This window comes from Paroedura picta, chromosome 1 (assembly GCF_049243985.1).
Source record: "Paroedura picta isolate Pp20150507F chromosome 1, Ppicta_v3.0, whole genome shotgun sequence".
Classification (NCBI taxonomy): domain Eukaryota; kingdom Metazoa; phylum Chordata; class Lepidosauria; order Squamata; family Gekkonidae; genus Paroedura; species Paroedura picta.
In genome coordinates, this window is record NC_135369.1 from 147,724,524 (window position 1) to 147,746,923 (window position 22,400).

The 22,400-nt window shown below is 41.2% G+C and overlaps 1 protein-coding gene and 1 long non-coding RNA gene across 2 annotated transcripts in view; one reads left to right on the forward strand and one right to left on the reverse strand.

The window, feature by feature from the left end:
• Nucleotides 1-22,400, forward strand: part of LOC143822494 (protein eyes shut homolog) — a 672,231-nt gene that overhangs the window by 203,797 nt on the left and 446,034 nt on the right. The gene's annotated exons all lie outside the window — the stretch shown is intronic.
• The window catches only part of LOC143822504 (uncharacterized), a 78,984-nt gene continuing 61,746 nt past the window's right edge, over nucleotides 5,163-22,400 (reverse strand). The window contains exons 3-4 of the long non-coding RNA XR_013226172.1: nucleotides 6,093-6,267; nucleotides 5,163-5,441 (exon numbers count right to left, since the gene is read on the reverse strand). This is a non-coding gene — a long non-coding RNA (uncharacterized LOC143822504). The remainder of the gene's footprint in view (nucleotides 5,442-6,092; nucleotides 6,268-22,400) is intronic.

A 22,400-nucleotide genomic window follows, 5' to 3' on the forward strand; every position in this document is an offset into this window, starting at 1 on the left:
CAAGACTTGACTGCTGTTATGCATTTTACATGCAGGCTGTTGCAAAAACAGTATAATGGATAATACTATTGGAGTGAGCAACTAAGCGTGCCTAGACATTGGGAGGGAGGGGTGCATAGCCTCAATCTAAGTGTGTATGGGTTGAATGGTATACTTCTTTTTGCATTAACCTGGGAGCTGCCTCCTCCTCCTCCTCCTCTTCTCTCACTCTCTTTCTCTCACTTGCTTTGTCCTCTCCCTCACTTTACATGGTCATCCATGGAGATACATGTCTCTGCAGCAGGTCTCTCCTTTAAATACTATGCCCTCATACTTCCATACATATGATGCCTGATTAACTGGCTATTTGTGATACTCTTTAGATTAGATTCTTTTGACTGTGACCTGAATATGAACGGAATCTTCTTGAATACATGTTAGCATCATTTTTTTTCAGTATACTTCTTGGGAGATTTATTTATTGCACTCAGTATTGTGCTTCCATGAACGGGAAAACTCTGCTATAATAATCAGATGTCCCAATAAATGCATAGGCTTGCCATGGACTGAAGATCAAGATCTTGTTCTGAGCTCAGATACAACTGTGCACTTGAAAACCCCTAGGCTTTCCTGTATAAGATCATTAATTTTGTGGCAAGAGGTACACCTCACAAACATTGTTGGTTTGTTTGGTTTGGTTAGACGAGTTAAATATTAAAGAATCTTACCTCCATTTTCAGATATAATTCTACATGCTTTTTACACAGGCTCATTTAAAAGAAAATGCTATTAAAATGGCTTACCAAAAGTAAACAGATTACGACAGTTCTCTCTCTACTTTGAGGTAAATTTCCCCTCCCAAATGAAATGTTGTTCCCTCACAGACTGAATAGCCCTTGTAGACCCATTATGCACAGGGCTGATAATCCGGGATGGCAGCAGCAGGGCAGCTCCGATTATGCACCCAGCTGCTGCCATCCCAGCCCTGATCTGGCACAACGCCCCAAAAGACCTGCGACAAGGGAACGTGGAATCTTCTGTGTTCCCTGGGATGTTAGCAGGCGCCAGCGGAGGCTGGGTAGGGCCAGCCCCGTGCATAAGCGGAAGAACCGGGCCTTTCGGCATGGGCCTGGCCTTTCTGTTCGGCTGTTCCCTCAACCTACAGTGTCCCTGGAGGGACACTGCAAGCCCCTGTCGGAGTCCCCCCACCCCCATCATGGTGGGAAAGCGGCATGCCGCTCCCCACCATTGTGTGGTGGGGGCCCCATTCCCCTCACTCTTCCCACTCACCTCCTCGCTGTTGCTGCCTCCAGGCCGCGTGTTGAGCTTTCCAGCCCCAGTGTTTTGCGCGTGTGTGTGCATGTGCCCGCACAACGCCGAGGCAGCCCGCATACTCTAGGGGATTCCTCCCCCATGAGTACACGGGAAGTGCTGGGCAATGCCCAGCAGCAGCCCGGTGTGGCTACTGCCGTGCATAAAGGGTCGTAGCATGGTTTCTTTATTATAAAATGAAGCCCACTGGCCCACCCTGTCATTGTTGTTGTTTTGCTTTATTGTAGAACTTTTTGGGGAAGTTGAAGAGCCCTTTTTCTTTATAACTTCATAAGAAAGACACTGTGGCACTTTTAACCATAAAGAAAAGATTTTATTTTACAAAGTGGAAAAGGGTAGTTAGAAGGAGGAATTCATGTTTTTTCTATATAAATCAGACAGTTTACAGTTTCAGGTTCTTAGTTACAGGCTTTGTAGATGTTCATAGGCTTTTCTTTCAGATGCTGAGATTTCTTTTAAACTTGGAAGGATTTGTTACTGTTGTCTTTGTGAGTTCCACTTAACTCTCTGGCTCCTAGAAAGTGGGCAGACTTTCCTAGTACCTCCACTTTTTCTTCCTAGAATAACCAATTTCCCTCTGCCTTCTTAGTCTGAAGCCCTCTCTCTCTCTCTCTCTCACACACACACACACACACACACACACATTCCTGATTTATCTTTCCTAACTGGGCAAGGATCCTCCTTCTCTCTTTAGAAGAATTCTCTTTCCAATTTGGTCTGAATTGGCAGTTAACACCTCACTGCCTCTTTCTCTCAGCACACAGTTAGAATATCTGTGTGCTGAGAGATAAGAGTGCTCAGAGTTAGCCAATAAGAGTGCTCAGAGCAGCCTGTCACTCTGGCTCTCTTTGCCTAGTGAAGATTCTTAACCCTTCGTTCACTGTTGCTGGGATTTCTGCACTTTAACCTGACTTTCAAAGTGCTGTCCATCACACCGATACAGTCAAGAAGGATCCTCAGTGAAGACACTCCATATCCGTTCAGTTTCCCATATTCACAGGTTTTCAAAATTAGCCTCCAACAATAGCCAGCTGTCCCACCTGACAGGGCCTGTACTCTTACCTAACCAATCATATTATATCTTCATAATTATAATGATAATGATACCTTTATTGCTATAAGACAAATGAGGGGCAGATACAAACAAAAGTGAATTTAAAAATTGATTTAAAATATTTTGGCTCTACCTTGATATACAACCATTAAAAATTCAGCCACACACAGTTTGATCTCTGCAGAATGATCATTTAGCAGATATCGAAGTGTAACTTCTTCATTTGCCTATTCCCTAGAGAAGAATAGGGAAGAATGTTCACTGTGAGGGGTCATGTGAATCTGGTAATCCAACATAAAATGCTGGGTTGAATCAACAGAATTTGCAGAGCATGGGCATGATCTTTCCTTCCTAGGGACATTCTGGTATCTTCCCAGTAGGAAGTTTGATGTGAGTGAACTCATTTCTGCCAGCATGAAGACTCTGCAGAGGAATGGACTGACAAGGTTATAGAAGTATCTCACCATCCTCCCAGGACTTAATTGAATGCCCAAGGCAGTGGGGGAGTAAACATCATACAATATTATCTATACTGGAATATCTTCTTAAAATATATAAAACCTGTATTAATTCTTCTTTTTTATCATATCAAAAACTATTAAAAAGAAAGTTTATGCATTCTTCATATACATGACTATCTGTTGGGTTCTGTATCCATAACAATCCCATGGCTTCTGTGCATGTATTATATTTACTACTCATGTAGATTTGCCTAAGCCCCATGGATGTATTTTGGAAACTATGTAAGACCTTTAGGGGAGGGGGCACACATTTGATGTCCAGGGTACAAGAAGATGGAATTAATTTTGATGTCGAACATGATCCTATTCCTTGCTACAGTGCCTGAATGTCATTGATTAAGTGCCCAAGTTTCAGAGAATATTTCTTTTTTCATTATGATAATAGTTCAGATGCTGTTGTGCATTCTAGGCATGTTTTATGCCAATGACTGTGCAATTAGCCCATCATAATAATGGTTAGCATTTAGTTTGTGGTCTACAGACCTACTTCACACATTAGTAATTCTTACAGCAACCCTATAAGGGAAGTGATTGTGTAAAACTCTATACTGCTAATGATGGCCTGAAACTGAAAAAGAATGGCTTTCGTACATCATCAATCACAGTTACATTTCACTTCTCTAATTCCCTTGCCACCATTTTTTTGAGCAGGCAGGGTTGATGCTGAGGTAGATAAATGAAGCTGTCCCCACAGCCCTTACATGTCATGTTTTCTCCTTTGCAAAGGCACTTTGTGTAGTCTTCCTGGATCTTGGTGGAGGGTAAACAACTTGGGTAGGTTTGACATGTTTTTAATATGCATGTTTTAAATCTGTTATGTTATTGTTGAACAGCTGCTTTTCTCAGGAGATAACACAAGAGGTAACTATTTAAAATTAAGGAAGTCAGTAGAAATGGATACTATCCCAAATCAGGATACACTTTCAAGATTGTCCTCCCAGTTCCTTCCATAATTTTTAAAATTTCGTTTTGTCTACATTGTCCTCTCTTTTCCATTTTATCTTCTTAACCACACTTTGAGATAGGCTAGAATTTCTGGCCGAGTGTTTCATAAATGTCACATCAGTCATATCAATCAGATCAAAATGAACTGAAGGATCTAAAACCCCTGACACAGTTTTCAAAAGTTGTAGATTCTCCTTGTTAAACCAGAATAAAGGAGGAGTGGGACATTTTACTATATTATATTTTTAGTACATTACAGTTCAGATATATTTGCATCAAATCAAGTCATTGTCTCTCTCTCTGTTCTAATTCAGAAATGTAAAAGAGACAAATCATTAGTTTCCAGACTGTTACTGAGATCTCCTTTATTCCTGGTTATGGAAAGGTTATTCATTTTAGTGAGTTTGTCGTAATTGAACACATGAAACTGCCTTATAGGCCCATTATGCACGGAGGGGAAGGTCCGCATTCGGGGTGGAATGGCGTCACCTAAAATCACTGATAACGCACAGCGCCAGCTGCAACCAGCCGCAGATTTGGTGCATGCTGCCGAAAAAGCCGCGTTAGCGAAATGCAGAAGAATGCGGAGCTTCCGGGCGACCAGGGCGCAACCAGAATCAGCACCAGGGTCACCGCGTGCCTAATCGGTTACTCTGGGCTTTGCCGCCGTTGCGTCTTGTCCCGTGCGTAAGCGGTTTGCTTCGCGTCTTCCCCCTCCACGTTTTCCATGTGACCCGAAATTGCCGTTTCGGCAGCCGTGCATAATAGGCCATACTGAATCAGACCCTTGGTCCATCAGAATCAGTATTGTCTACTCATCCTGGCAACAGCTGTCCAGGGTCACAGACAGAGGCCAGAGGTCTTTTATATTACCTATTGCCGGATCATTTAACTGAAGATACTAGGGATATTTTATCTGGGACCTTTTGCATACCAAGGAGATGTTTTACCTTGGAGCCACAGCCCCACCCCAATTGCTTTATCGAATTATTTGAACACAAAAACAATACACACACCCAAACATCCTTTCTGAAGTTGGGGGAATTATGGAAGGACAGGTGCGATTATATCTATATAGCATCTCTTATTTGATATTTAGAAGCTTAGAAGGATTAAAGCATAAAAGGTATATTATGAGCAATGTAAGAATAATTTCCAAATAATCACTGTTTTTTTACTGCAACAATAGAATGCTTGTAGAAGGCATCTATGATTCAGTAACAATGTAGAACGTGAATAGTTTCATTAGTATGTCCATAAATGTTCCAGAACTATATTGGCCTTAAAAATGTGCTGACACTTTTAACTTAGAAAAGTTTGCCTGATGACCTACTCAACTTTATATCGGTGTACAGTGCCTAAACAAATAAGGTGAGGCACTGAAACATATTTTTCATTCTATAAACTTTAAACCCCTGAAATCTGACATTTCTCAAGCATTGCTGGGTGTGTCATGTTGAAATAAATACATTCTGTCAGTGTTGTATGTGAAGTCAACATTTCTGCTCTTGTCACATGTGCCTTGGTGCTGACTTTTCAGGACACATTTCAAATGCAGAGTTCTGTAGAGAGAAACGGCCTCCTTTCCTTCCTCATTGAATAACAACCTCCTAGTGAATGGGGTAAATTAGGAGACAAAAGTATGTATGTGTCATACACACGAGTAAACACAGCTGGCATTGTGCAAGATTTAAATACATTTGGGAATGAAACTGCAGCCTCTCCCTCTGTGGGCTCTTGCTGTGAAAGTTAAAACACCCACACGCTTCTACCACCTGTTATATTGATGTGGCATGGTTTGCTTTCAGCTCCAGGGCTAGATGTTGTTATGAGGTCAGGTTCATGCCATGATTTTCAACTGAGACAAGCAAAAATGTCCAATTTCAAGCTATTACTTTGTCTTGGACTACAAGAATGCCAGGTTTCAGTTTTTTGTTCCTGTTCTGCCCATAATACAAGTCTAAAATCGTCCTTCTTCCTTCATGCACTTTGATAATCCTCTCATTTTGGGGCAGGGTACAATTCCCAGTAACTGTCAGGAATAGATTTAGTCTTGCAGAATGCAAGAATAGTTTACTAGTGTTCTACAGAAAGCAGTCATGTTTTGTTGGTCCAGAATCACATCAGAAAAGAAAGAGCAAGCAATGTGTGTGGGTACAGATGATACTCTACTATTTGGCCGGTCTGGAAAATGTCCATTTGGTTACTCTTTGTTACCTCATGCTAGGATTGCCAACATCCACCTGTGGTCTAGAGATTACCTGGAATTTTATGGATAGATAGCTAGATGGATGGAACTCATCTTCATACTTCAAGGATCAATTTCCTCATGGAAAAAATGATGGTTATGGAGGGTCACAGCCACTACTTTCTGACTCTTATGGTAACCAAGAAGTTTTGCAATACATATTAACAGAGCCATTAAGGTGGTATCACCTGCAAAATAGGATAAAGGAAGCAAAATTGGTTACCCTGAAACCTTTTTTTTTCCACATCTCTTCACTGGTATACTTGTAAGTGAGATGAACCAGTGACAAAACAGACAAGTGACTGCTTCATCAGGCAGGCCACTTTAAATAAGGATTTGTTCACTCAAACATCTTGAGATAAATGGGCCCTTGGTGGCCAGTATGGTAAAACGACTGTGATTTCATGATAAACTGTGTAACCATGGATGGAATGGACATCAGCATTTGAGCAATCAGCTACCTGGCTGATGAAAGGACAATTATTTTATGAAATAGGAAGTATTTATGGAAGAAAGTACAAGCACATGCAATTTACTGTGAAATATTTCTATAGTATTCATTATTGAATATAAGCATAATAGACATTGGGAAAGAGTCAAGCTTTTTTTTTTTTTTTAAGAAATATGTTTTAAATCTAGGGAACAGCTTCCTTAGGCTAGATTGTAAATGGAATGTTGTTCTTCGTTCAGCAACACAAAATCTCGCAGTAATGTGTGAATGTAGTTTCAAGTGCCTATGAAGTATGAAGCTGTTCCTCTTTATCTTTTACTTTCCTTGTCCCCTATAATAATGCACTTTATTTGTTTTTGGGGAAATAAAATTGTTCAAGTGTATATGCTTTGGGTAGTGAAAGAACTAGCCTCACAGTGTTTTTATTTACAGAACACAAAAACATTTCTTTCAAAATGATTTGATAATGATCTCTTTTTGATAATCTGGTTTATTTGTAGCATTACATAATTTATTACAAATGTGAATAATTTTGCATGAGTCATTGTCGCTATCTTCCCAAACATAGTTCTTCACCTTGATTGTTGTTATAAACCAGTTGCTAATGAGTTAGGAAAATTTAAGAGACAAACTAGATCTTAGACTCAGTTCAATATGCAATTACTCAGAAGCACTTTTTCATTGGGATCATTGGGAACAGAGGGGGAAGTATTCAACCTTTTCCCTGTGCACTACTTCTCTACTTCGCATCCCCACTCTTCGAAATATGCATTTTGACCTTTGCTGGAACTGTTTCCTGTTCATAGAATCACAGAATCATAGAGTTGGAAGGGGCCATACAGGCCATCTAGTCCAACCCCCTCCTCAACGCAGGTTGAGCCCAAAGCATCCTAAAGCATCCAAGAAAAGTGTGTATCCAGCCTTTGCTTGAAGACTGCCAGTGAGCGGGAGCTCACCACCTCCTTAGGCAGCCTATTCCACTGCTGAACTACTCTGACTGTGAAAATTTTTTTCCTGATATCTAGCCTATATCGTTGTACTTGTAGTTTAAACCCATTACTGTGTGTCCTTTCCTCTGCAGCCAATGGGAACAGCATCTTGCCCTCCTCCAAATGACAACCTTTCAAATACTTAAAGGGGGCTATCATGTCCCCTCTCAACCTCCTTTTCTCCAGGCTGAACATTCCCAAGTCCCTCAACCTATCTTCATAGGGCTTGGTCCCTTGGCCCCAGATCATCTTTGTCACTCTTCTCTGTACCCTTCTTGAAGTGAGGCCTCCAGAACTGCACACAGTACTCCAGGTGTGGTCTGACCAGTGCCCTATACAATGGGACTATGACATCTTTGTGATTTTGATGTGATGCCCCTGTTGATACAGCCCAAAATTTTAAAAGGCTCATATAAGAAATGCATATATACTCTGTGAACTGCTTGAAAACAGTGGTTTTCTGATCATGTACAACTTCTGCACCTTAGCATTCTATAGCCTCGGGAAATATTAAAGATTCATCAGCATAACACACACTCAGTTATCTTCCTTTGGCTGCATTGCCAGGATTTCAGTACAAAAATCTTCAAAAACAGTATTTTTCTTGTTGAAATATTTTTGACTAATACATCTTGCCCAAACATTTGTCAAAAAGACAATATTAATATGTCTTTTTTTCTCTAGAACATTCCCTGTTGCTTTTAAAAAAGTGACTTTTCTGCTTAAGCTTCATATCACTGTAGTGATAAATCAGATGCTGCAGGAGAGAACAGTCTGGTGTTTGCCTTGATTTCATTTCATATCATCTTTTATGATGAAATCATTACAACCAGAGTGACAGGCATCCTTGCCGTAACCCGAAATCATCCTTTCCACACCAAGTATTGTTCTTCTAGGCCTTGACAAGGTTTAAATATCCAACTTTGTGCAAAGCCTCACTGCCCTATAATACCGCTAGTAGTGTAGTAGGATGGCCATGAACCAACTGAAAGAGGCAGTCATTGACAGAAACGTATGGCAAAAACTTTCCTATAGAATCGCCAAGGGTTGGACATGACTGAACAGATAACATCATCATCAGTGTTGTTAATGGTGGTGGTGGAAAATAAGTATCAGTAATAGGAATTCTTGACAATATTGGAAATTGTTCTTACTCCTGGTTTCTATTTCATGCAGTGCAATGTACTGACAAACAACATATTAGATATGACTAACAAAAAAATCCATGAAGAACGCCCCTTCTACCTATTGTGGTTGCCTCATTTTGGGGGATTTGGGACTTAGTCAGGAGCTTGACATCACATAGAAATGATATCAGCATGTTGAAGGTGATGCTCTGGCTTTTGGGCAAAACTCAATGGCTGTGCTGCAAACTCTGCCCATCGATATCAGGTGTGCCTGCTCCCCCACTACCAACAGAAACGTACGGAGCTTATAGCCAGCTCTACATATTTTGGGTGGGAAGGAAAGGGAAAAGGTGCATGTGGTGGGCAGTGTCTATTTCAACTGTAAGTTTCAGGTGAGGGGATTGGATGTACATGATGGTGGCAGGTGACGTTTGAGCTGGCCCTATGAGTTTCAGGTGGGGAAAATGGTGGTGTGTGACAATGCTCCACAAATTTCAGATATGGTGGACTGGGGGGATTCTTCCACTTTATTCAACCCCTAAAATGGGAAGGTGCCAAAGCAAGGTTACCCCCCAGCCCCAAAGTGGGTCTGGCATCCCTAACTTGAACTTGCTATTCAGACTGGCTGCTGATTGCCAGATTTACACCATTCTAGGTTGCTGGTTCTAGGTTGCACAAGAGCCTCTTGTGGCGCAGAGTGGTAAGGCAGCCACCTGAAAGCTTTGCCCATGAGGTTGGGAGTTCAATCCCAGCAGCCGGCTCAAGGTTGACTCAGCCTTCCATCCTTCCGAGGTCGGTAAAATGAGTACCCAGCTTGCTGGGGGGTAAACGGTAATGACTGGGGAAGGCACTGGCAAACCACCCCGTATTGAGTCTGCCATGAAAACGCTAGAAGGCGTCACCCCAAGGGTCAGACATGACTCGGTGCTTACACAGGGGATACCTTTACCTTTACCTTTACCTAAGGTTGCTGGTGGTGTGGAGCTGTGGAGCTACATGATTTACAGCTTTTATGTCCCCCCACGGGGGGCACATTTCAGTGCCAAATGGCTCCATGAGGTCACATTTCAGTGGGGTACCCGGTCTGCTGCGGAAATGTGTCCCCTGGGGGATGCAGCCATGGCAGACAGGTTTACAGGAAGGTGGGATTGGGTGGGCATGCAATCCCACCTTCCTCCAAAATAAAAAAAAAAAGCCTTGGTTCACCCCATATACCCTTAGCACGTGCTAAATGAGGCCCTAATCTGCAGCAGGCCCTGGAGAGGGTCGGAATGGCGGTGCCCCACGCCCATGCTTATGCCGCCTCGGCCTTTTCTGCCCTTGCGGAATTGACATATCAGGGACTGAACTGCAGACTTTTTGTATGCAAAGCAGATACTCTTGCACAGAGTCGAAGCCTTACCCTTGTTGCTTACTTCTGGACCTTCTACACAGCTCGCCCTTCTTAAATTAGTATATATTTGTTCTCATTTGGTTAAATTAAGATACCTCAGAACAAGAAAAAAAGACCTTATGGCATTAAACAGTATGTTTTCAAACAATGTTCTTTCTTGAGTTTTCTTTTTGTTTATTTCATTTCAAGGATGTCAGCCAGAATGGTTTTCCAGATAAACTCTGTTTTCTAGAAAAGTAGTTCTTAGATTTTCGTGATCACTACGGGCCTTTTCGCACAGGGATCTTTGTTGCAAATTGTTTGCGGAATGAAAAATCGCCATTTAAAATAGTGGAATTTGTCGTTATGCATACCTGCCTTTGTAGTGGAATCAGTAGCGTTTTTTAGCGTTTCCCACAGGCTTCCGGTCTCGGCAGAAATCGCTAGAAAGGAAGCGCTATTGCCAAGCTCGTCCCGCCCCTGGCCGTCAAGCAGCCAATGGGCAGCCGTTAGCATGCTCCCAAACAGCCCCTTTCCCTTTAAGAAAGGTTTTTTTAAAAAAAAACGACCCATAGCAACGAATCTAGGTAGATTCGTTGCTACGGAGAGACCCATCCAGCTGCCTAATGTGAGCTGTCGTTTGATTGTATGATCGTTTGCACGCTGCCTCGAGTGATAAAAAAAAAAAATCCCCCCCCCTCTCACGGGCCCGATTTTTGGCTGAATTTATTTGTAAAAAATAAAGGGACTTTATTTCAGCAAACGGGCTTTTCAGTGGTTTGTGCTTAGTGACTAAAGGTGAAGGACTGAAGCCAGGGAAGCCTCTAAACAGAAAGAGGCTCGCCGGTGCGTTTATCCCCGCTCGCTCGGAGAAAAAAAAATGGCGATCGCTTCGCCGGAAGTTTGGAGGAGAGAGCCAGGGGGAGGGACTTTGAAGAACCAGCAACAATGGTAACGCACAGGTCTTTAGCGCTACTGTTGCAGATTGGTTGCAGGAGTGTATCGCTATCCGGAGGGTGAATCCACTTTTCTGGATTCCCCTGAAAGCGCCACAACGAAGCGCTTTTTGCTGATTGGTTTCAGGATTGTTGCAGATTGTCTACGACGTCGTGGGTTATGGCAAATTAGTAGCGTTTCCAAATAGCAACCATTCTGCTACTTTGAAGCCGTGCGAAATGGCCCTACATGTTTCACTATATATTTTGTCAGGGGATCTTTCCTAAATAGTTCAAGTTGCATCTTGTTTCTCTTTTCTCCTGAATTATGTCATGATGTAATCAGAAGGACTAGTTTCATGAACAAATAACATTAATTAGAGCAAATTACCTCATATGTCCTTATATGTCTTTCTCTTTAAAACTCTTATATTCTTCTTAATATTTATTAATACACCTTATTTGCATTCTTATAAAGAACAAACTATTAATACATAATAGTTAAGTATAATATTTTTAAATATCTATAAATCTTCTGGTTACTGAAGTCTCCGTTTATCTTCATATGATTGTAAGACCCCACAATTTGCCTGCACTTGGAGTTACCAACACCTACAGATTTAATCTCTGTGTGCATACCAGCTGGAAAGAATAGCATTCAAATAGAAGGTTGCTTTTATAAAAAGAATCTTATTGAGTGCTTTGGTTGTTGTTTTTTTGTGTGCATGTGAGAACAAAATGAACCTTTACAGACATTCCACAGAGCATATATAAAAGCCCTATTTTGCACACGCATTAAAATTCCTGATGAAACACATTGGATATTTTTTTAAATATCATTCATCACTGAAGGGCTCATCTTTTGCCTGTAGCCCTCCAAAGAAACATTGACACACATTATTAAAGATAACACAGTTCAATGATATCCCCTCTGCATTCTAATTCTTTTTTTTTAAGATCAGTTCATAGACAAACACATTGAGTCCAACAACGCTCAATGTGCCCTTTTTTTCAAATCCTTATTTGCAGTTTCTTAATCCAAAGTTGAATAGATATCTTGCTTTCCTTTGAACGAACTGGTCTCAGGCAGCTGCTGCTGGCATGATCACAGATTCTGAATGAAGTATCACACTCTATAATGTTTATCTCAATTGAATCAGTTTCAATCTCAAAAGTGTAAGATGACATTCAGATCTTGGTATCTACATGCAGCACTTGACTTTCCCCACTGTTCTGCTGTATGGGATACTGCCTCCTTGAATATTATCTGCAAAACTCACTTAAAATCATATATAGAGATAGTTTATAATTGGCTTCAAGGTTTTAAAATGATAGAGTTTCAGATTAGGAGTATGGCAATTGCCCTCAAATATGCATAATAACTGTAGGCTGTTATTCCAGGTCAAATTTTGACTTGTAACTTTTATGAATTTTGACGTTTGCTCTTCTTTCAGTATACCCATACAGAAAAGAGTTTTACCTACTCTTTCAGACTGTTTTTCATTTTATTCAGCAGTAATAATTTTAAAGGTGACTTAATCCTCAGCATGCATACTTGCAGGTAAATTGAACTGAAATTAATGGAGGTTTAAGACAAGGAAATATCCCTTTGGTGGGACATAAAGGCCTGCCATTGGGTCCAGGGTTGTTAATGAAATGTACAGAAAATGCCACTAGGATCTGCATAGGACAACAGATTGAGGATGAATCTAAGGCAGGGGTAGTCAAACTGTGGCCCTCCAGATGTCCATGGACTACAATTCCCAGGAGCCCCCTGCCAGCAAACGCTGGCAGGGGGCTCCTGGGATTTGTAGTCCATGGACATCTGGAGGGCTGCAGTTTGACTACCCCTGATCTAAGGCATACCTTCACTATATTTTGTATAGAAATTGTATCTGAACAGGTCCTCAATTGCTAGACCCCAGGGCGGATCTCTGGGGCACTTTACTTGTGACGCTTCTCCAAGTACCCTTTGGGTATGATCTGGACTCTGATTTTATCTGTCAACCAGTTATTGATCAACCAGTTATTGATCGCTTAGACCATTGGCTGTGCTGTGCATTTCCCAGCTCTCTCAGCTACAGCAAGCTGTGTTCATTAGACCCAAATGAAACATAGGCTACATGAAACTGAAACCCGTCTTTCTGTTTGATGTACTGTAGGGAAAGGATAGATTCAAATGAGTAGCCGTGTTGGCATGAAGTAGCACAATAAAATCAGAGTCCAGTAGCACCTTTAAAACCAACAAAGATTTATTCAAGGCGTGAGCTTTCAAGTGCAAGCACCCTTCGTCAGGGAAAGGTGTGTGTGTGTGTGTGGGTGAGGAATGTTGTCAGGTGATCTACCTATGCTAATAACTAACAATTTATTAATGATTATGTGGGGAAATTAAAATGGAATGCCTGTCAGAATTGTGGAATAGTATGCATTAAGGTGACCAGATTTTAACATTGGTAAAGCGGGACACCATTCACCGGGGGGGGGGGGGTCTTGATTAAACATTTGGTCTATATGGAGCAACAAAAATGTTCATAGAATGCAAAAATAGTATTGTAATATTTATATTTTTACTTGCAACATAAGTACAATTTGCCAGGTGCCCCCAGATGTCCCTCCAAAAGTGGGACAATCTGGTCACCTTAGTATAGATGTTACAAAGGACTGATGACTTGGTGTTTTCAGTTTCTTCCCTCTTATTGTTCACATTTGGAACTCAGCGTAAATAGCCACATGTGAGTTCACTTGAAAATGGAACAGGACTCCTTAAAACAGTTTGCATCCAGTCAAGCTTCTAGCAGCTTAGGAAAGTAGCCACAGGTTCTTAAATCCTATATTCAGTCCCTTTTTTACCATAGCAATAATATGGACAGGTGTAAACAGTGGGCACAGTTGAAGAAGGTCCCAGCTGAATAGAATCAAAGGTGCATTTCTTCCTGCATCCTGTTCCCATTGGTGACCAGCCAGATGCTTTTGGCAAGCTTACAAGCAGGACTTCAAACACAGAGAAAGGTCTATCACTACAAACTCTTCAGAGGCAGTACAGATGCGGGAAACCAACAACAGAGGAGGCCTTTTGCCTTCCTGTTTTCCACAGTTATTTGTCTCCAGTTACTGGCAGTGTCTCAGTACATTTAGCCATTTGTAGCTAAGGGCATACTAGATGGGCACCCTCTTCCTTTTAAAAATCACCTAAGCTAGAAGCTGCTGCCACATCTTATGGCAGTGAATTCCTTAAGTCAGTTATGCATGTCTCTGTGCAGGTTGCATTATCTATATAGTGGTAAACTAGTTTTTGATAGGGTTAGCAAAGAAAACATGACTCACTGGGAGGGCTGTGATAAAGGGGTGTATGGGGGAGATGTTGCTGTCTAACAGTTTGGTGTAGTGGTTAGGAGTGTGGACTTCTAATCTGGCATGCTGGGTTCGAGTCTGCGCTCCCCCACATGCAGTAGCTGGGCGACCTTGGGCTCGCCACGGCACTGATAAAACTGTTCTGACCGGGCAGTGATATCAGCACTCTCTCATCCTCACCCACCCCACAGGGTGTCTGTTGTGGGGAGAGGAATGGGAAGGCGACTGTAAGCCGCTCTGAGCCTCCTACGGGTAGGGAAAAGCGGCATATAAGAACCAGCTCTTCTTCTTCTTCTTCTTCTTCTTCTTCTTCTTCTTCTTCTTCTTCTTCTTCTTCTTCTTCTTCTTCTTCTTCTTCTTCAGTGGAGCCCTAACATACCTTATTTATCTTCCTTAGAGAAACTGAAAGTAAATATATCTCTGTTTTTTAACAAGGCATGTGCACTCTGGTTATAATTATGAACTATGTAATATTTCTTTGAGACATATAGTTAGATGTGAGATGCATCTGGAAATTATATATTGCCCTAAGTTACCATGTTGATCTGCCATGGGGAAATCACAACTGGCGGTGTGAACATTATGCGAGGAAAATTTAAGGGTTTTGGAAACTTGTCAAGTCCACTGGTATGCTGAACAATTCAATTCTTCCAATAATCTGATTGTGTAAAGAGATGGATATATGGAGACCAAGATAGAGAATTTTATATAGGGCTAATTAGGGAATGGCAGAGTTGTAACTTAAAGCTTGTGCTGTCTTGTACGTTGTATTATTCAACCACGCTCTTCCTCTCATAATTTTATGTGTTTTGAATTCACAGTAATTATCATCTACTAGTAATTTGCTTATGTCATTCTGACCTGGTCAAGCCCAAGCAATTTAAAGTGTGATTGCTCATAATGACCCACTGTGTGTTCCCTTTACGTTGACTCATTTTGATTTAAGGCATTCTTTTCACTGGAAACAAAACAAGTTGTGGGGAATGTCTGAAGAGCACTGTATACAAACCTGTAAATGATGCACAAGGGTCAAACACTAGAACAGACTGCAAATTTAAAGAAAGCCACATTCATTCCAATTCTGCTATTATGGTCTTAAGTTGTTTATTTTTCTAGAATTTATGCTTTTTGAAGGGCAGAAAGAACAAGATCAGCTCTGGATCATTGGTGTGCACATCAGGCACCACAAAATTAATCTGAAATATATTTCCAGTCTCTGCTTTACATTTCCAATACATTAGGGATACTTCATAATGGATGTCACTACTATTTTGGAAATTAGGTGCAAAATGAAAATATATTTTTGTACCCATATGACACCATTAAGCACTATACATTAAGTACTATACATTAAGTTTCTGATAAACTAAGGGCATTCTCTCTCTCTCTCTCTCTCTCTCTCTCTCTCTCTCTCTCTCTCTCTCTCTCTCTTGCATATCAGGAAGGTTCATGATCATTTAAAAATACAGGAAAACCTATTTCAGTGTATAAAATATACTGCCATATCCAATTGCTTCAATATCCATTAAAGGCCTTATTTAATCAAACTGGAGTTAAAATATGGGAGGAAGGCAATTTTTAATCTGTGGTTTTCTAATGAAAGATACTATTAACATCCTAGTTCAATTTCTTCTACTATATCTTATACCCCCACGATACTATCATCATCTAATTTATAAGATATTCAAAATAATCAAAAACCGAGATAGAAGAAAGGAGGCTAGATATGAGTATTGTTATGGACGCTGGCAGTGATTGTATCTTGTAAGACTAATAGTCCCAAATAGGTAGTTGATTTTTCATCAGAGAAAGTAAAATGGTTAGGCAGTGGTTTCCTGAGAGATAAAAAACCTGTGCTTTTTGATAGGTTTTATTCATCTGCATTTATTCATTGGAGAACTCAACAGTGGCCACAGGATTGGAAAAGGTCAGTTTACATTCCAATCCCAAAGAAGGGCAATGCCAAAGAATGTTCAAACTCCCACACCATTGCACTCATTTTTCATACTAGCAAAGTTATGCTCAAAATCCTACAAGCTAGGCTCCAGCAATATGTAGACCGAGAACTTCCAGAAGCACAGGCAGGATTTCGAAGAGGCAGAGGAACTAGAGATCAAATTGCCAACATACGCTGGATCATGGATAAAGCTAGGGAATACCAGAAAAACATCTACTTCTGCTTCATTGACTATGCTAAAGCCTTTGATTGTGTGGAGCACAACAAATTGTGGCAAGTTCTTAAAGAGATGGGAATACCAGAGCATCTTATCTGTATCTTGAGAAACCTATATGCAGGTCAAGAAGCAACAGTCAGAACTGGGCATGGAATCACTGATTGGTTCAAAATTGCAAAAGGAGTTCGGCAAGGCTGTATATCTGGCCTTGCCTATTTAACTTGTATGCGGAGCACATCATGAGAAAGGTAGGGTTAGATGAGTCCCAAATTGGGATCAAGACTGCAGGGAGAAATATCATCAACCTCAGAAATGCAGATGATACCACTCTAATGGCAGAAAGCAAAGAGTAACTAAAAAGCCTCTTGGTATGGATGAAGGAGGAGAGTGCAAAAGTTGGCTTGAAACTCAACACCAAGAAAACGAAGATCATGGCATCCGGCCCTCTCAATTCCTGGCAAATAGATGGGAGATAGTGACAGATTTTATTTTCCTGGGCTCCAAGATCACTGCAGATGGGGACTGCAAAGAAATTAAGACACTTGCTCCTGGGGAGGAAAGCTATGGCAAATCTAGATAGCATCCTAAAAAGTAGAGACATCACCCTGCCAATAAAAGTGCGCCTAGTCAAGGCTATGGTCTTCCCAGTTACAATGTATGGCTGTGAAAGTTGGACCATAAGGACGGCCGAGCGCCAAAGAATTGAGGCTTTTGAACTCTGGTGCTGGAGAAGACTCTTGCGAGTCCCTTGGACTGCAAGGCAAACAAACTGGCCCTATATGAGATCAGCCCTGACTGCTCCTTAGAAGGCCAGATCCTGAAGATGAAACTCAAATACTTTGGCCACCTCATGAGAAGGAAGGACTCCCTGAAGAAGAGCCTAATGCTGGGAACGATTGAGGGCAAAAGAAGAAGGGGATGACAGAGAATGAGGTGGCTGGCTGGAGTCACTGAAGCAGTAGGTGCAAATTTAAATGGACTTCGGGGAATGGTAGAGGACAGGAAGGCCTGGAGGATCATTGTCCATGGGGTGGCGATGGGTCAGACACGACTTCGCACCTAACAAAAACAACAACATTCATCTGCACTTGGAAAAGGGGACACCTCTGGTTGAAAAAAGTGCCTTACTTTATAGAAAGATAGCTAACTCTTAGGAAGAGACATGAGGTAAGAGAAAGCAGTTGAGTTGACTGAAAGTGAAATGTGGGGTCTCTTTCTGGGGATCTGATGTAACACAGTAGCTTTGACTTCATCTGTGCTCTACTTCTATATTCAGTAAAGCAAATATAACAAGGAACCTGCAATGATCTCTCATCCAAAGTAAACCAAACCCAGGTTGTTCAGCTTTGGGCTTCCTCACTGCTTGGGAAAGTGTAGTGATATTATTATACATCCTCAGTTTATGCCAGATTAGTTGACAGTTGTTGCACACGTCATTCAACACTGCCAGGTAATGTGAATGATGCAGCTATATGGGTGGAGCCTATATTACAAAGCATTAAGTCCTATTGTTCCCTTCTTGTTTCTCTATGGCTGATATGTAATGGAGGCTGTCCTGTATTCTGGCTCTTCATTCCTTTCCAGTTAACATTATGCACAAAGAAGTGTTGGTAGAAGAGGAAATAAGTGATATCAACCTGTTCCACAATGGAGGCTTTATGCTGGGCTGCAGGCTGGAATTTGAGCCAGGAGAGGTTGCTCTACCTCTTCGTGCTCTTACATGGGGGAGCATGTGGCCCGGTGCACCTCATCCACCCTGGATTTCCACATGGGAGGTGACACAGCAAAGTTCCCAGTGTGGAAATGGTCATAGTGAAAGAAAACTTTCACAGCAGCCAGACAGAATTGCAAGGAGAATTACGTTATCGGATCCAAGTCCTTATTTCTCACACCAGGAGCTCCCTTAACATAAGATAGAAGTCACAGGCCTAAGTATTCCTGTCATTATCCCTGAATCTCTGAGCACAGCTGACATCCTTTTCCTTCAAACAGTGGGTTGTAACTTTCCACTCTACACAGTATATACCTTTTTGACATCATGAGGACACTTCCACTGGATGGGGGCTCCTTGAGATTGGTAGGCTTCCATTACGTTGAGTGGAATGCTAGGAAGATCCATTCATGTAGGCTGCTACCACTGTGGGATCCTCATCCATATACTGCTATTGCAAGGGCATATGTGAAAACAAGGCAAGCAGTGATATGGCTCATTATCCAGGAGCAGCCCCTGTTCTTCTGGTTCACATGAGAAAGAAGCCAAAGATATCTAGTTCCTCTCTGTTCTCATTAATTTCAGGAATAAATCCTCAAAGAACAGTGCTAACTATAGCATGTGGGGCAAAATACTGTTAAATGAAGTGCTAATATCTCTTTATTTCCTAGGAGATTACTAGTTTCTACCACAGTGTGTTCCCTCTAGATGTAAATCAAATTAGCTAGGGAACATGAAATGTCACCCCACTAATAATTTATCACATAAGAATTCAGACTTCTAAGAGCTGAAAGCCATTTACAGTCACACTGGTTCCTCTATCTGTTAAGGATATTTCTTGTAATTGCTAAGTACAGTAACCCCTTTTGTAGTTTGAGTTTTTCAAGTATTTTATATTCGTAAACTAGAAGGCTACACTCTAATACTTGTAAGTACATTTCTACCAGGAAAAAAACTAGATCTAATTATTCAGTTTGGGAATCCAAGGAAAAAAGAAGATGCAAAGTGTGGCGTTTTAGGAAAATGTTAGTGGATTAAGTAGAACTCATGGTTCAGTCCTCTGATCCATAGAGACCCACTTCTTATAAATAGTTTTCTCCCAAATTATTAATATGAATTATTCCATTTTCCAGTCATGGGTTACTTTAATACATCTTCCTGAAACCAGATCTGGTTTCAAGTGTTTGAAATCACTGGAAGGGCCTTGAAAATACACACCTTTGACTTAAATGAATATCAGCCTTAATGTTTTTGAAACCTATACATTTATGCTAGTATAACTCTCACACTGAAGCTTGAGATACTTTGTCCTGTCTAATATATTCAGGAGATGTAAACAGTCATTGGTTTACAATCAGGTAGCTTTTTATTAAACTATACCTGCCCCTATTTTATTCAATATTTTGATAGTATGCACATTTCCTACATGCTTATGCTTATTTAATTGATATTTTACATTAGTTATAGTCCCTCTTTGGGACTCAAGGCAGATTACACAGGCAATACAGTGAATAGAATGGGACAGCAAAAATACCATGTCAAAAGATTAGAATTGAAGAAATCTGAAACCAAGCATAAATTTGAAAAAAGCATATTAACATGGCATATTAAACTATGCAGAAATGTTGATGTTAGTTAAAGATGGTTTTAATATGGTTCTAAATAGTTTTAATGTATTATTTTAACTATGTATTATTTATTGATGTTGTACACAGCCCTGAGGTGATATAACAGAGGGCGGAATATAAATAGAATTTATACATACATACATACATACATACATACATACATACATACATACATACATACATACATACATACATACATACATACATAGTAGGATATGTGTATAGAGACAAATAGTAGATACAATACACAACAGTATAGTCTACAATCCTTTTCTCATTATTAAAATGTCTTTCGGAACCATTCTAAACCATAATATAGCTTCATTACCTGCGCAAAAATGCCCTCCTGAATAATTCAGTTTTACACAATTTGTGGAATGTCAGGAGCGTGGGTAGATCAATCAATGAGGTAGAGGCCATAACAGAGAATTGATATACTTGAACAGTTGTTCATCTTGCTCATTTGCAGGATGGCCTCTGTAGAAGGCCCTACACAGATGACCAGAACTATCATTGCAAAGCATAGAGAAGAGTATCTGTAGAGCCTCCAAAGCCATGAAGGACTTTATTTGTAATATATTTTGAACTGATATCAGTAATTGATGGAGAGACAATGGAGGGGTGGTAGAATGAAAATGTGCTTAGCTCCTGAGCCACACCATTCTGCACCAACTGGAGTCTCTATGATGACTTTGAGGAGAGATCTAAAGAGACTGCATCACATTAGTTTACTCTTGAAGTCACCATGGCATTAATCCATGTGGTCAGTTGACCAAGTCATGATAGAAGGGTGTCTAAATGACAGATGCAGATTCAGGAGGTTCAGAATTGTACAGAATGAATCCAGTGCAAGCTGGAAACAAACCCCAAACATAAAATTACAATCATTAATCAGATTTTAAGAAAGGAGAAGATTGTACAGTGGAAAATAAAATCCTCAATATTCTCAGTACCCCCAACAATTCACATTCGAGTGAGAGTGAGGTGGGTGCAGATGTTACTTGCAACCATCACAGAACTGCCTGGAAGGGGGGTCATATAGATCTCCCTGGCCGTACTGGCCTCAACCATAAACCTGGTGGAAGAACATTGTTTTAAAGGTCCTGTGGAATGCTGAAAGCTCCTGTAGGGCCTGCAGCTCTTCTGGGAGCTCATTCCACCAGGTAGGGGCCAGGACCAAAAAGGCCCTGGCCCTGGTCAAGGTCAGTCGGACTTCCCTGGGGCTGGAAATAACCAATAAGTTGGTATCCACAGAGCTTAAAGCCCCACGGGGGGCATAGGGCAACAGGAGGTCCCTCAGGTATGCGGGACCGAGACTGCGAAGGGCCTTAAAGGTTAAAACCAGAACCTTAAACCGGATCTGGGTGGCAACTGGTAACTAGTGCAGCTGCCTCAGCACAGGCTGGATATGGGCCCTTCAAGAATCCTAGCAGATGCATTTTGTATCAGCTGCAGTTTCTGGATCAAGGCCAAGGGGAGGCCTGTGTAGAGCGAGTTACAGAAATCTATTCTGGAGGTGACCATTGCATAGATCACTGTGGCCAGATGTTCGGAGGACAGGATGGGCACTAGTAACCAAGCCTGGCAAAGAGGCACTAGAGGCACCAAGGTAAAAGGGAACCTCTAGCTGACTGTCTCTTACCTGCTCTCCAAATTTGGTGAGGACTGAATTTACAGGGTCTGAATTCCCCCCCCCCCCTGCCTAAGCAAGGTGCCTCCAGGAAAGTGCTTTCTGGATAAATGACAGGTGCAGATTCAGGAGGTTCAGAATTGTACAGAATGAATCCAGTGCAAGCTGGAAACAAAAAAATCACAGGGGTTCTTTGGCTTATTCTCCTCGACCTGCCCTCCAAGTATGTGTTAAACCCTCCCCCCTGCCGCCCAAAATGCGCCCCTTGCAAAGTGCTTTTTGGGAAAATGACAGTTGCAGGTTTAAAGGTATAGAGAACAGATCCTTTGCAAGCAAGAGACATTAATGTGTCACAGAGGACTTTTGCTGGATTCTTCTCTCCATGCCCTAAACATCCCCCATTGCTTTAAGGTTTGATATACATTTAGACAGAGCAGAGAGAGTCTGTCTGAAAATGTATCCATTCACAATCAACAACAAACTGCTTGAATGTTCGTGGAAAGTTTACACCACCTGACCTGCTGAGAACTTGAGTTTGTAACCCAGCCAAGAGTCATCATCACCTTTGGTTTGTGAGCCCGTTCATAGCCATCCCTAATGGAGAACTGGCGGAAGACATCCTGGAAGAGAACTTTGAATAGTGAAATAAATATTTCATACTTGAGGTACTATCTAGAGTTACAGTCATAACAATGTGACAGACAACATTTGCCTTCACAGAGCTACCTTCCCATGGTACCTTCCCATCATCCTGAGGTTGTGAGTTAACATTATAACTACAGGGACAAGGCTATGCTGATTGGTAGAGTATACATATTGTAGAAAGAATACTCAGAGGAAACATCATGTCATGAATCACCAAATCATGTTTTCAGTATACACAACTGCAGATCTCTTATTCCCTCTCGTATTTCCCTCATTTTTTCCCCCTTACACATAATCCGGATACTCGG